The sequence below is a fragment of the Cannabis sativa genome, chromosome X, assembly GCF_029168945.1.
Source record: "Cannabis sativa cultivar Pink pepper isolate KNU-18-1 chromosome X, ASM2916894v1, whole genome shotgun sequence".
In the NCBI taxonomy this organism is placed as follows: Eukaryota; Viridiplantae; Streptophyta; class Magnoliopsida; order Rosales; family Cannabaceae; genus Cannabis; species Cannabis sativa.
Genome location: NC_083610.1, coordinates 16,543,053 through 16,550,318, shown reverse-complemented (window position 1 = coordinate 16,550,318; position 7,266 = coordinate 16,543,053). Strand labels below are relative to the sequence as shown.

The 7,266-nt window shown below is 40.6% G+C and overlaps 1 non-coding gene across 1 annotated transcript; it reads right to left on the bottom strand.

The window, feature by feature from the left end:
* Positions 1-5,599: 5,599 nt before the first annotated feature.
* Positions 5,600-5,706, bottom strand: LOC115703343 (small nucleolar RNA R71). The gene has a single exon (XR_004009115.2). It is a non-coding gene; the product is annotated as a small nucleolar RNA R71 (small nucleolar RNA).
* Positions 5,707-7,266: the final 1,560 nt, after the last annotated feature.

The window sequence follows — 7,266 nt, the reverse complement described above, 5'->3', positions numbered from 1 at the left end:
TTAAGGATTCACTGTCGCAAAACAAAACGGCCCAAACTTGGGTTTGCCCATCTACCAACTAAAAGATCATGGAAAATTTTACTGACTTTTGCCCTTTTTTTATAAAAATATTGTCAGATGGTATTTTTTCCTCTTTTACTGTAGTTTTTTATAAGTTTCATACTGCAGTATACTGTATAAAGTTTTCATTGTTGTTCTACTGGTGTTTTTTAGTTGTTTTAAGTTGTTCTGTTTTGTGTTTTACTAGTATTTTATAAAAACAAAGTATTTTTGAAAAGATTTTTGTATGACAGTATTTTTGTAAAAGTTAACCTAAATTCTAGTATTTTTGTAAGTTTCCCAAAATCATTTAATTTAGAGTTTTTGGTGGCCTTTCACTTGTATTTAACTTTGAAATTTTTACCAAAAAAAAAAAAACTGAATTTTGGGAAAACATTTACAATTTTACTGTCACACAGAATTTTTTACAAAAATACTATTTAACTTTGGGATTTTTACAAAAAAACTAAATTTTGGGAAAAAGTTTACAATTTTACTGCCACACGGAAATTTTTACAAAAATACTACCTTTTATAAAATAAGCATAAAACACCAAACAGAACAACTAAAAACAACAGTAGAACAACAGATGAAACGTAACACAGTACACAGTATTATAAAAAATATATATATAGTATTTTTGAAAACAATTCTGCCCCACAGTAAAAAAAAATTAAAAATTTTAGTATGTGGTGTAAAAATCCCTTTAAAACCCTTAAAATTATTAAATCGTGACAATTTTAAGGTGTCATCCAGTTAACTACCACCATGGATTGCTCATGTGTACACTCTTATACACGTGTCACGTTTATATTGGTACACCTAATATTATTATTTAAAAATTATTTTTTAAAATTCATTTTCCAAATAAATAAAATTATAAATTATTATCGAGATTTTTGAAAACTAATTAAGTAAGAGTTTCAAGCAATTAAATAAAGATTAAGTAAAAGAGATTGATGATTTTTACGTGATTCAGGCATTAATTATCCCTAGTCCACGTGTCAGTATATTGACCTTTTAGGCTTTGAAATTGTTGCTCCAAAATTCGCCCAAAATACGTGGACCAGTCAAGAGGGGACACGTGGATCAGATAACTTGGAAAGATTTGCTAAGTCTTTTTATGCCACCAGGAAGCGCTATTAACATGGGTCCCGGAGGAGACACCCGGAGTACAAGTTACTCCTGGAAGCCAATATAGCGTGAAGGCTCTCCGGGATGTGTCAGGTCTCTCCCGAGAAATCAAGTCGCATTTAATGCTGCATGGGAGGAAGCGTGTTGGGACTGTAACACGCAATAAAGTCTGACGGCACAACCCCCAAACAGCAGCGCTACAGTAATGATCATTTAAGTCTAGCGACGGCTACTCTGCGAAGAGTCACGTCAATCATAAGACAAAAAGGACATTCTCCATAAAAGCCCTACAGCACCTAGGGATTTGACCATGCATCACCCATGGTATATTCATCGGAAATGCCCAACTTTATGGATACTTACAGATACATGTGTAAGAACAATTCTAGGGATTACCCCACCAAAACACTATAAATACCCCCTCAAAGCTCATTTAAGAGGGTGGGAGAATCTTGGTTGCAAAAGAGCAAGAAGAGAAAAAACTCACCAAGAACATTCTCTGTATTAAAGAGAAAAACATTCTCTCAAGTGTAGAATCTGTATTAAACACATCCATTAATAGCAGTGGCTCGTGGACTAAGGCTCATTAACGCCCCAACCACGTAAAAAGTCTTCATCTCACTTTCTTACAGCTCATTATTATAAATATATTTTAATAGTTGCCGAAAACCTAGGTCAACATTTTGGTGCTTTCATTGAGAGCTGAGGAAAGCAGCTTCACAACAAGCATTTAACTTCACGATAATGGTGGAGACAAGAGCTACACGTCATCCTCGCCCTCTAGAAGACGCTCAAGATCCCAATGAGGAAGATGTAGCCTCAAGGGCAGCAGAGGAGTCCGAGGAAGAAGTTCCAGATGAAAACCACGAGGAACACCTCGACGAGTACGCTTACGATGATGGAAGCTACCAAGAGCTGGTGCTCCTCAGACAAAAAGCTATCGATCACGAAGCTGAGATCGAAGCTCAGAAAGTGCAAAATCAAAAGATGCATGAGGTGATGCTAGCCATGCAGAAAGCCATGGAGGCAGCTGGTATTCACGTGCATCCCAAGGCGATGGCCGCTGGACTCGACGGGGAGCCAGCGACGTCTTCGCCTAATTCCCAGCAGCAAAGGCCTAGGGAACCTAGCCCTATAAGGCACCCTGCTGAGGAAAACCAAGCAAAAAACCCTACTTCTGCCCCTGGTCGAAAGAAAAAGGCGCAGGATCCGCGAAAGGTCCGCTCGGATTTCCCTAAAGGGAAAGGTCCGCAGAGGGGCAAGCCCCAAAGAGGGAGTCTTGGCCCTCAGGATCGAGGGGACCGGAAAAGCGTTTCTGTGCACCAGGAACCAGGGGGTAGAGGAAGAGGAGGACAGAGATGTCCACCCATTGATCTGAGAAATCAAATCAATGGGAATCAAGGTGACCTCCGGGATCACCTTGACCAAAAAAGATACAGACCCGTAATCTCCTCGGGTACTGTAAACGAAGGGATTATGGCAGAGCTTGCCATACTTCGAAAAGATATTGCCCGAGTCTCCCGGAGGCAGAAGGGAGATGACTCCGACTTAGACAGTGAGGATCGGGAGCCTTGTGCCAAACATATCCTGGAGGCGGAGCTCCCTAAAAACTTCAAGATGCCCGAGATGGCGGCATATACTGGGAACTCCGACCCCAGTGATCACTTGTCACGATTCAACCGAGTCATAACAGTCATGCGGGTCAGCAATGACGCCAAATGCCTATGCTTCCCCCTCACTCTGAGCGGATCGGCAGAGGAATGGTTCAAGAAATTGGAACCAGGATCGGTGGGATGTTGGAACAAACTCCAAACCAACTTCCGGAGACAATTTGTCGCCGCCAGGAAGGTCAACTTGGAGGTTAGTGCCTTGACCAACATCAAGCAACTGCCCACCGAGACCTTGAAGAATTACATCAAGAGGTTCTGAGAGGAAGCCTTGAAGACCAAGAAGGTCGACGACGGACAACAGCTTGCGCTTCTCCAAGCTGGAATCCGCACCGGGACTCCCTTCTGGAACGAATTACAGCAAGAAGGCGCTGCTAGCCTTCAGGACTTCCAGAAGCGAGTCCAAAAATATATTAACCTCGAAGAAGCCCAGATCGTGGCTTACGGAGGCTATTATCCCACCGGGATAGCAGGATACATGCCAGGAGTATCGCCCTCGGGTACTGTCCCGACCGCGACCCCTCCGATAAGTGGCATACAGTTTTCTGCTACTCCCGGATACAGCCAGGGCCAAGCTTTGCCCCCGGCATCTTCTGATAACTCTAATATTTAGAGTTATTTTCATATCTTTAAGCTTGAATTTAATGTGATTTGTGGATCAATTAATGTTTATATTGTGTAATTGTGTCTAGTTTGTTGTGTCTTTGTAATAAATGAAAGTGTGTGTGTTAGTAAGTGTTAAATAGACTTATGTTATTGTTTTTATGTGTTTTAAGCAGAAAAAATACAAGAATAGGTATTTGAAAATGTTTGGGACAAGGAGAAAAAGGAGCAGGAAAATGATTATTGCTGACTGGCATTGCTGTAGCACTCATCGCGTAGCAATTTGTCAGCCCAGTAAGTTTATTTTGGCAGATAGTCCAGCTGGCTTTAATGAAAAGAAAAACGAGCTGAGGTGGCGGAATTTGGCTATTGACTCAACAAACATGTGGAAAATGAAGGACAAGTGGGTGATGATTGGGATTTCCAATTAGGGTAAACTTTGGTACCCTAATTGGGGAGCAAAAAAAAGATTGAGAAGAAGAGTGGTACGAAAATTACAGCAGCAAAAAGGATAGAAAGAGTACAGAGAAAGAGAGTACAAGGAAGAAGAAGATTGAGAAGAAGGAGAAGAAGGCAACTACCAAAGGAAGGATTTGAGCTCATCACTCATTTCCCTTGCTCTCTACTTCGTTTGTATCATTTTCTTCTCCTTAAGCTTCTCTTTAACTTCATGAACAATACATTTTCTGGTTTTGAGTTTTTAATTTCAGTTATGAACTAAACTTTTTGAGATTTGGGTGGTTATAAACCCTTGTATGGACTAGTGTTTTGACTTTGCAATGATGAAGTAATCTTGACTTAGTTCAATTAGCTGTGATGAAATGTTGAATGAATGTTAATTTTTGGCCATTTTTAACATTTAGCAAGCTAGATCCTACTTGGAAAAGTAAGACCTAGTTGAACCCTTCTAATTGATGCATGATTTTTACCTTTTCTTTTAGGTATTAATTAGTAGTGAAATAGGAATATTTTGCTACCATGTATAACTAAGGATTTGATGCTCTATTGGGCTATTTGTGATCTAAACTGATGTAGGAATGCATTGTGAGATTGTGAATGGTTTATTGCAAGTTTTGGAAAAAGCTTGCTGGTTTTTTTGAAATCTGTTAACTTTCCCAGGATTGCTGAGTCATTGCTGTGTCATTGCTGTATCAACTGGGACATACAAGGGGAAATTAATCACCCAAGTCTATTTTCCAAATCTGAAATTACCACCATTTTAATCACTTTTAGTTTCTTATTCTTAGTTTATTTAGTTTAAAAAATTAGTTCTCAAGTTTAGATTCAAGGCTATAAATTTTTCTTATGAATTGATGTGTGATTTTATTTTATTTTTATTTGAAATTCTTGGAATTGCTCTTAGTTGATCTAGCATTATTTAGTAAAAAGTCCATGTGGAGACGAACTTTGATTTACTTATCATTGTATTACTTGTTTGTGATTGTGTACACTTGCGCAATTATAAAGCAATAGAATTTTCACAACAAGTTTTTGGCGCCGTTGCCGGGGACTTTAAGTTCTAAATTTTGTTTTATCAACTAATTGACATTCTAAGAATTTTTGTGCTTTTAATCTTGCTGGTTTGTCTTTGAAATCTCAGGTATCTATAGTGTATGAACCAACAAGAGGACTTTGAACTTGCTCCTATTGACCCCGAGATTGAACGTACATTCCGAAGAAGAAGAAGGGTTCAAAAGGCTAAGGGCCGAGACATCATGGCTGAAAATTTTGATGATGATGGGGTTGCTCAACAAATTGTTAATCCCATCATATTGGCAGATGATCGAGCAAGGGCTATAAGGGAGTATGCAGCCCCCATGTTTAATGAGCTCAATCCAGGCATTGTGAGGCCTGAAATACAAGCACCGCACTTTGAGCTCAAGCCAGTGATGTTTCAAATGCTCCAAACCGTGGGGCAATTCAGCGGGTTGCCAACTGAAGATCCTCACCTCCATCTCCGTTCATTCTTGGAGGTGAGTGATTCTTTCAAGATCCAAGGAGTGAGTGAAGAGGTGTTAAGGTTGAAGCTATTCCCATTCTCACTACGAGACCGAGCTAGATCATGGCTCAACACTTTGCCGCCTGATTCTGTGACCAATTGGAATGACCTTGCTGAGAAGTTTCTGAGGAAATACTTTCCTCCTACTAGAAATGCAAAATTCAGAAGTGAGATCATGTCTTTTCAGCAACTTGAAGATGAGTCCACAAGTGATGCGTGGGAGAGGTTTAAGGAACTTTTGCGAAAGTGTCCACATCATGGCATTCCACATTGTATTCAGATGGAGACTTTTTATAATGGTTTGAATGCAGCTTCTCGAATGGTGTTGGATGCATCGGCCAATGGTGCTATTTTGTCGAAGTCTTACAATGAAGCATTTGAGATTTTGGAGACCATTGCAAGTAACAACTACCAATGGTCCAACACTAGAGCTCCAACAAGTAGAAAAGTGGCGGGAGTCCTTGAGGTAGATGCAATAACGGCTTTGACAGCTCAAATGGCCTCCATGACGAATGTTTTGAAGAATTTGAGTATTGGGAACGCTAAAAATATTCAACCAGCTGCTGCCATTCAAAGTGATGATGTCTCATGTGTGTTTTGTGGAGAAGGGCATGTGTTTGAGAAGTGTCCATCTAATCCGGAGTCCGTTTGTTACATGGGAAATCAGAATTTTAACAGAAACAATGGGGCATTCTCAAACTCTTACAATCAATCTTGGAAGAATCATCCTAATTTGTCTTGGGGAGGTCAAGGAGCAAGCTCAAGCACCGCACCAGCCCAAGGAAGACAAGCATATCCACCGGGTTTTTCACAACAACCCCGACATTCACAACATGCTCAAAATGCCCAACCAAGTTCTTTGGAAAGTCTAATGCGGGATTATATGGCAAAAAATGATGTGGTGATACAAAGTCAAGCTGCCTCTCTTCGAAACTTAGAGTTGCAACTTGGACATTTGGCCAATGAATTAAAAGCTAGGCCGCAAGGTTCTTTGCCTAGTGACACAGAGAATCCAAGGAGGGATGGGAAGGAGCAATGCAAATCCATTCACTTGAGGAGTGGCAAGCATCTGAGAAATTCTGAGGAGGAAATAAAGGGTAGTGGGGAGCCCACTTCAATCCAAAACGACGAAAAATTGAGTAAAAAAAGCGCCGAGAAATTGCCGATACCGGACCGGTTGATACAAAGAAAGTGGTCGAACCCGACAAGCCAAGAATCCGCACCGGTATGTACTAAACCACCCCTTCCATTTCCTCAAAGATTTCGGAAACAACAGCAAGATGGGCAATTCAAGAAGTTTTTAGATGTGTTGAAGCAGCTCCATATCAATATTCCCTTGGTGGAAGCATTGGAGCAAATGCCAAACTATGTCAAGTTCTTAAAAGACATTTTGACGAAGAAAAGGAGGTTGGGGGAGTTTGAAACTGTAGCTCTTACCGAAGGATGCAGCGCCATGTTGAAAAGTAAGATTCCACCGAAGTTGAAGGATCCGGGTAGTTTTACAATCCCTTGTTCTATTGGGGGGCGGGATGTTGGAAGAGCTTTATGTGATTTGGGTGCAAGCATCAACCTCATGCCTATGTCGATCTTTAAGAAGTTGGGTATTGGTGAAGCACGTCCTACAACTGTTACATTGCAACTTGCTGACAGGTCCATGGCCCATCCAGAAGGAAAAATAGAAGATGTTCTAGTACAGGTTGACAAGTTCATTTTTCCAGCTGATTTCATCATCCTAGACTATGAAGCTGATAGAGATGTGCCTATTATCTTGGGTCGACCATTCCTTGCTACCGGGAGAACTCTGATTGATGTGCAAAATGGGGA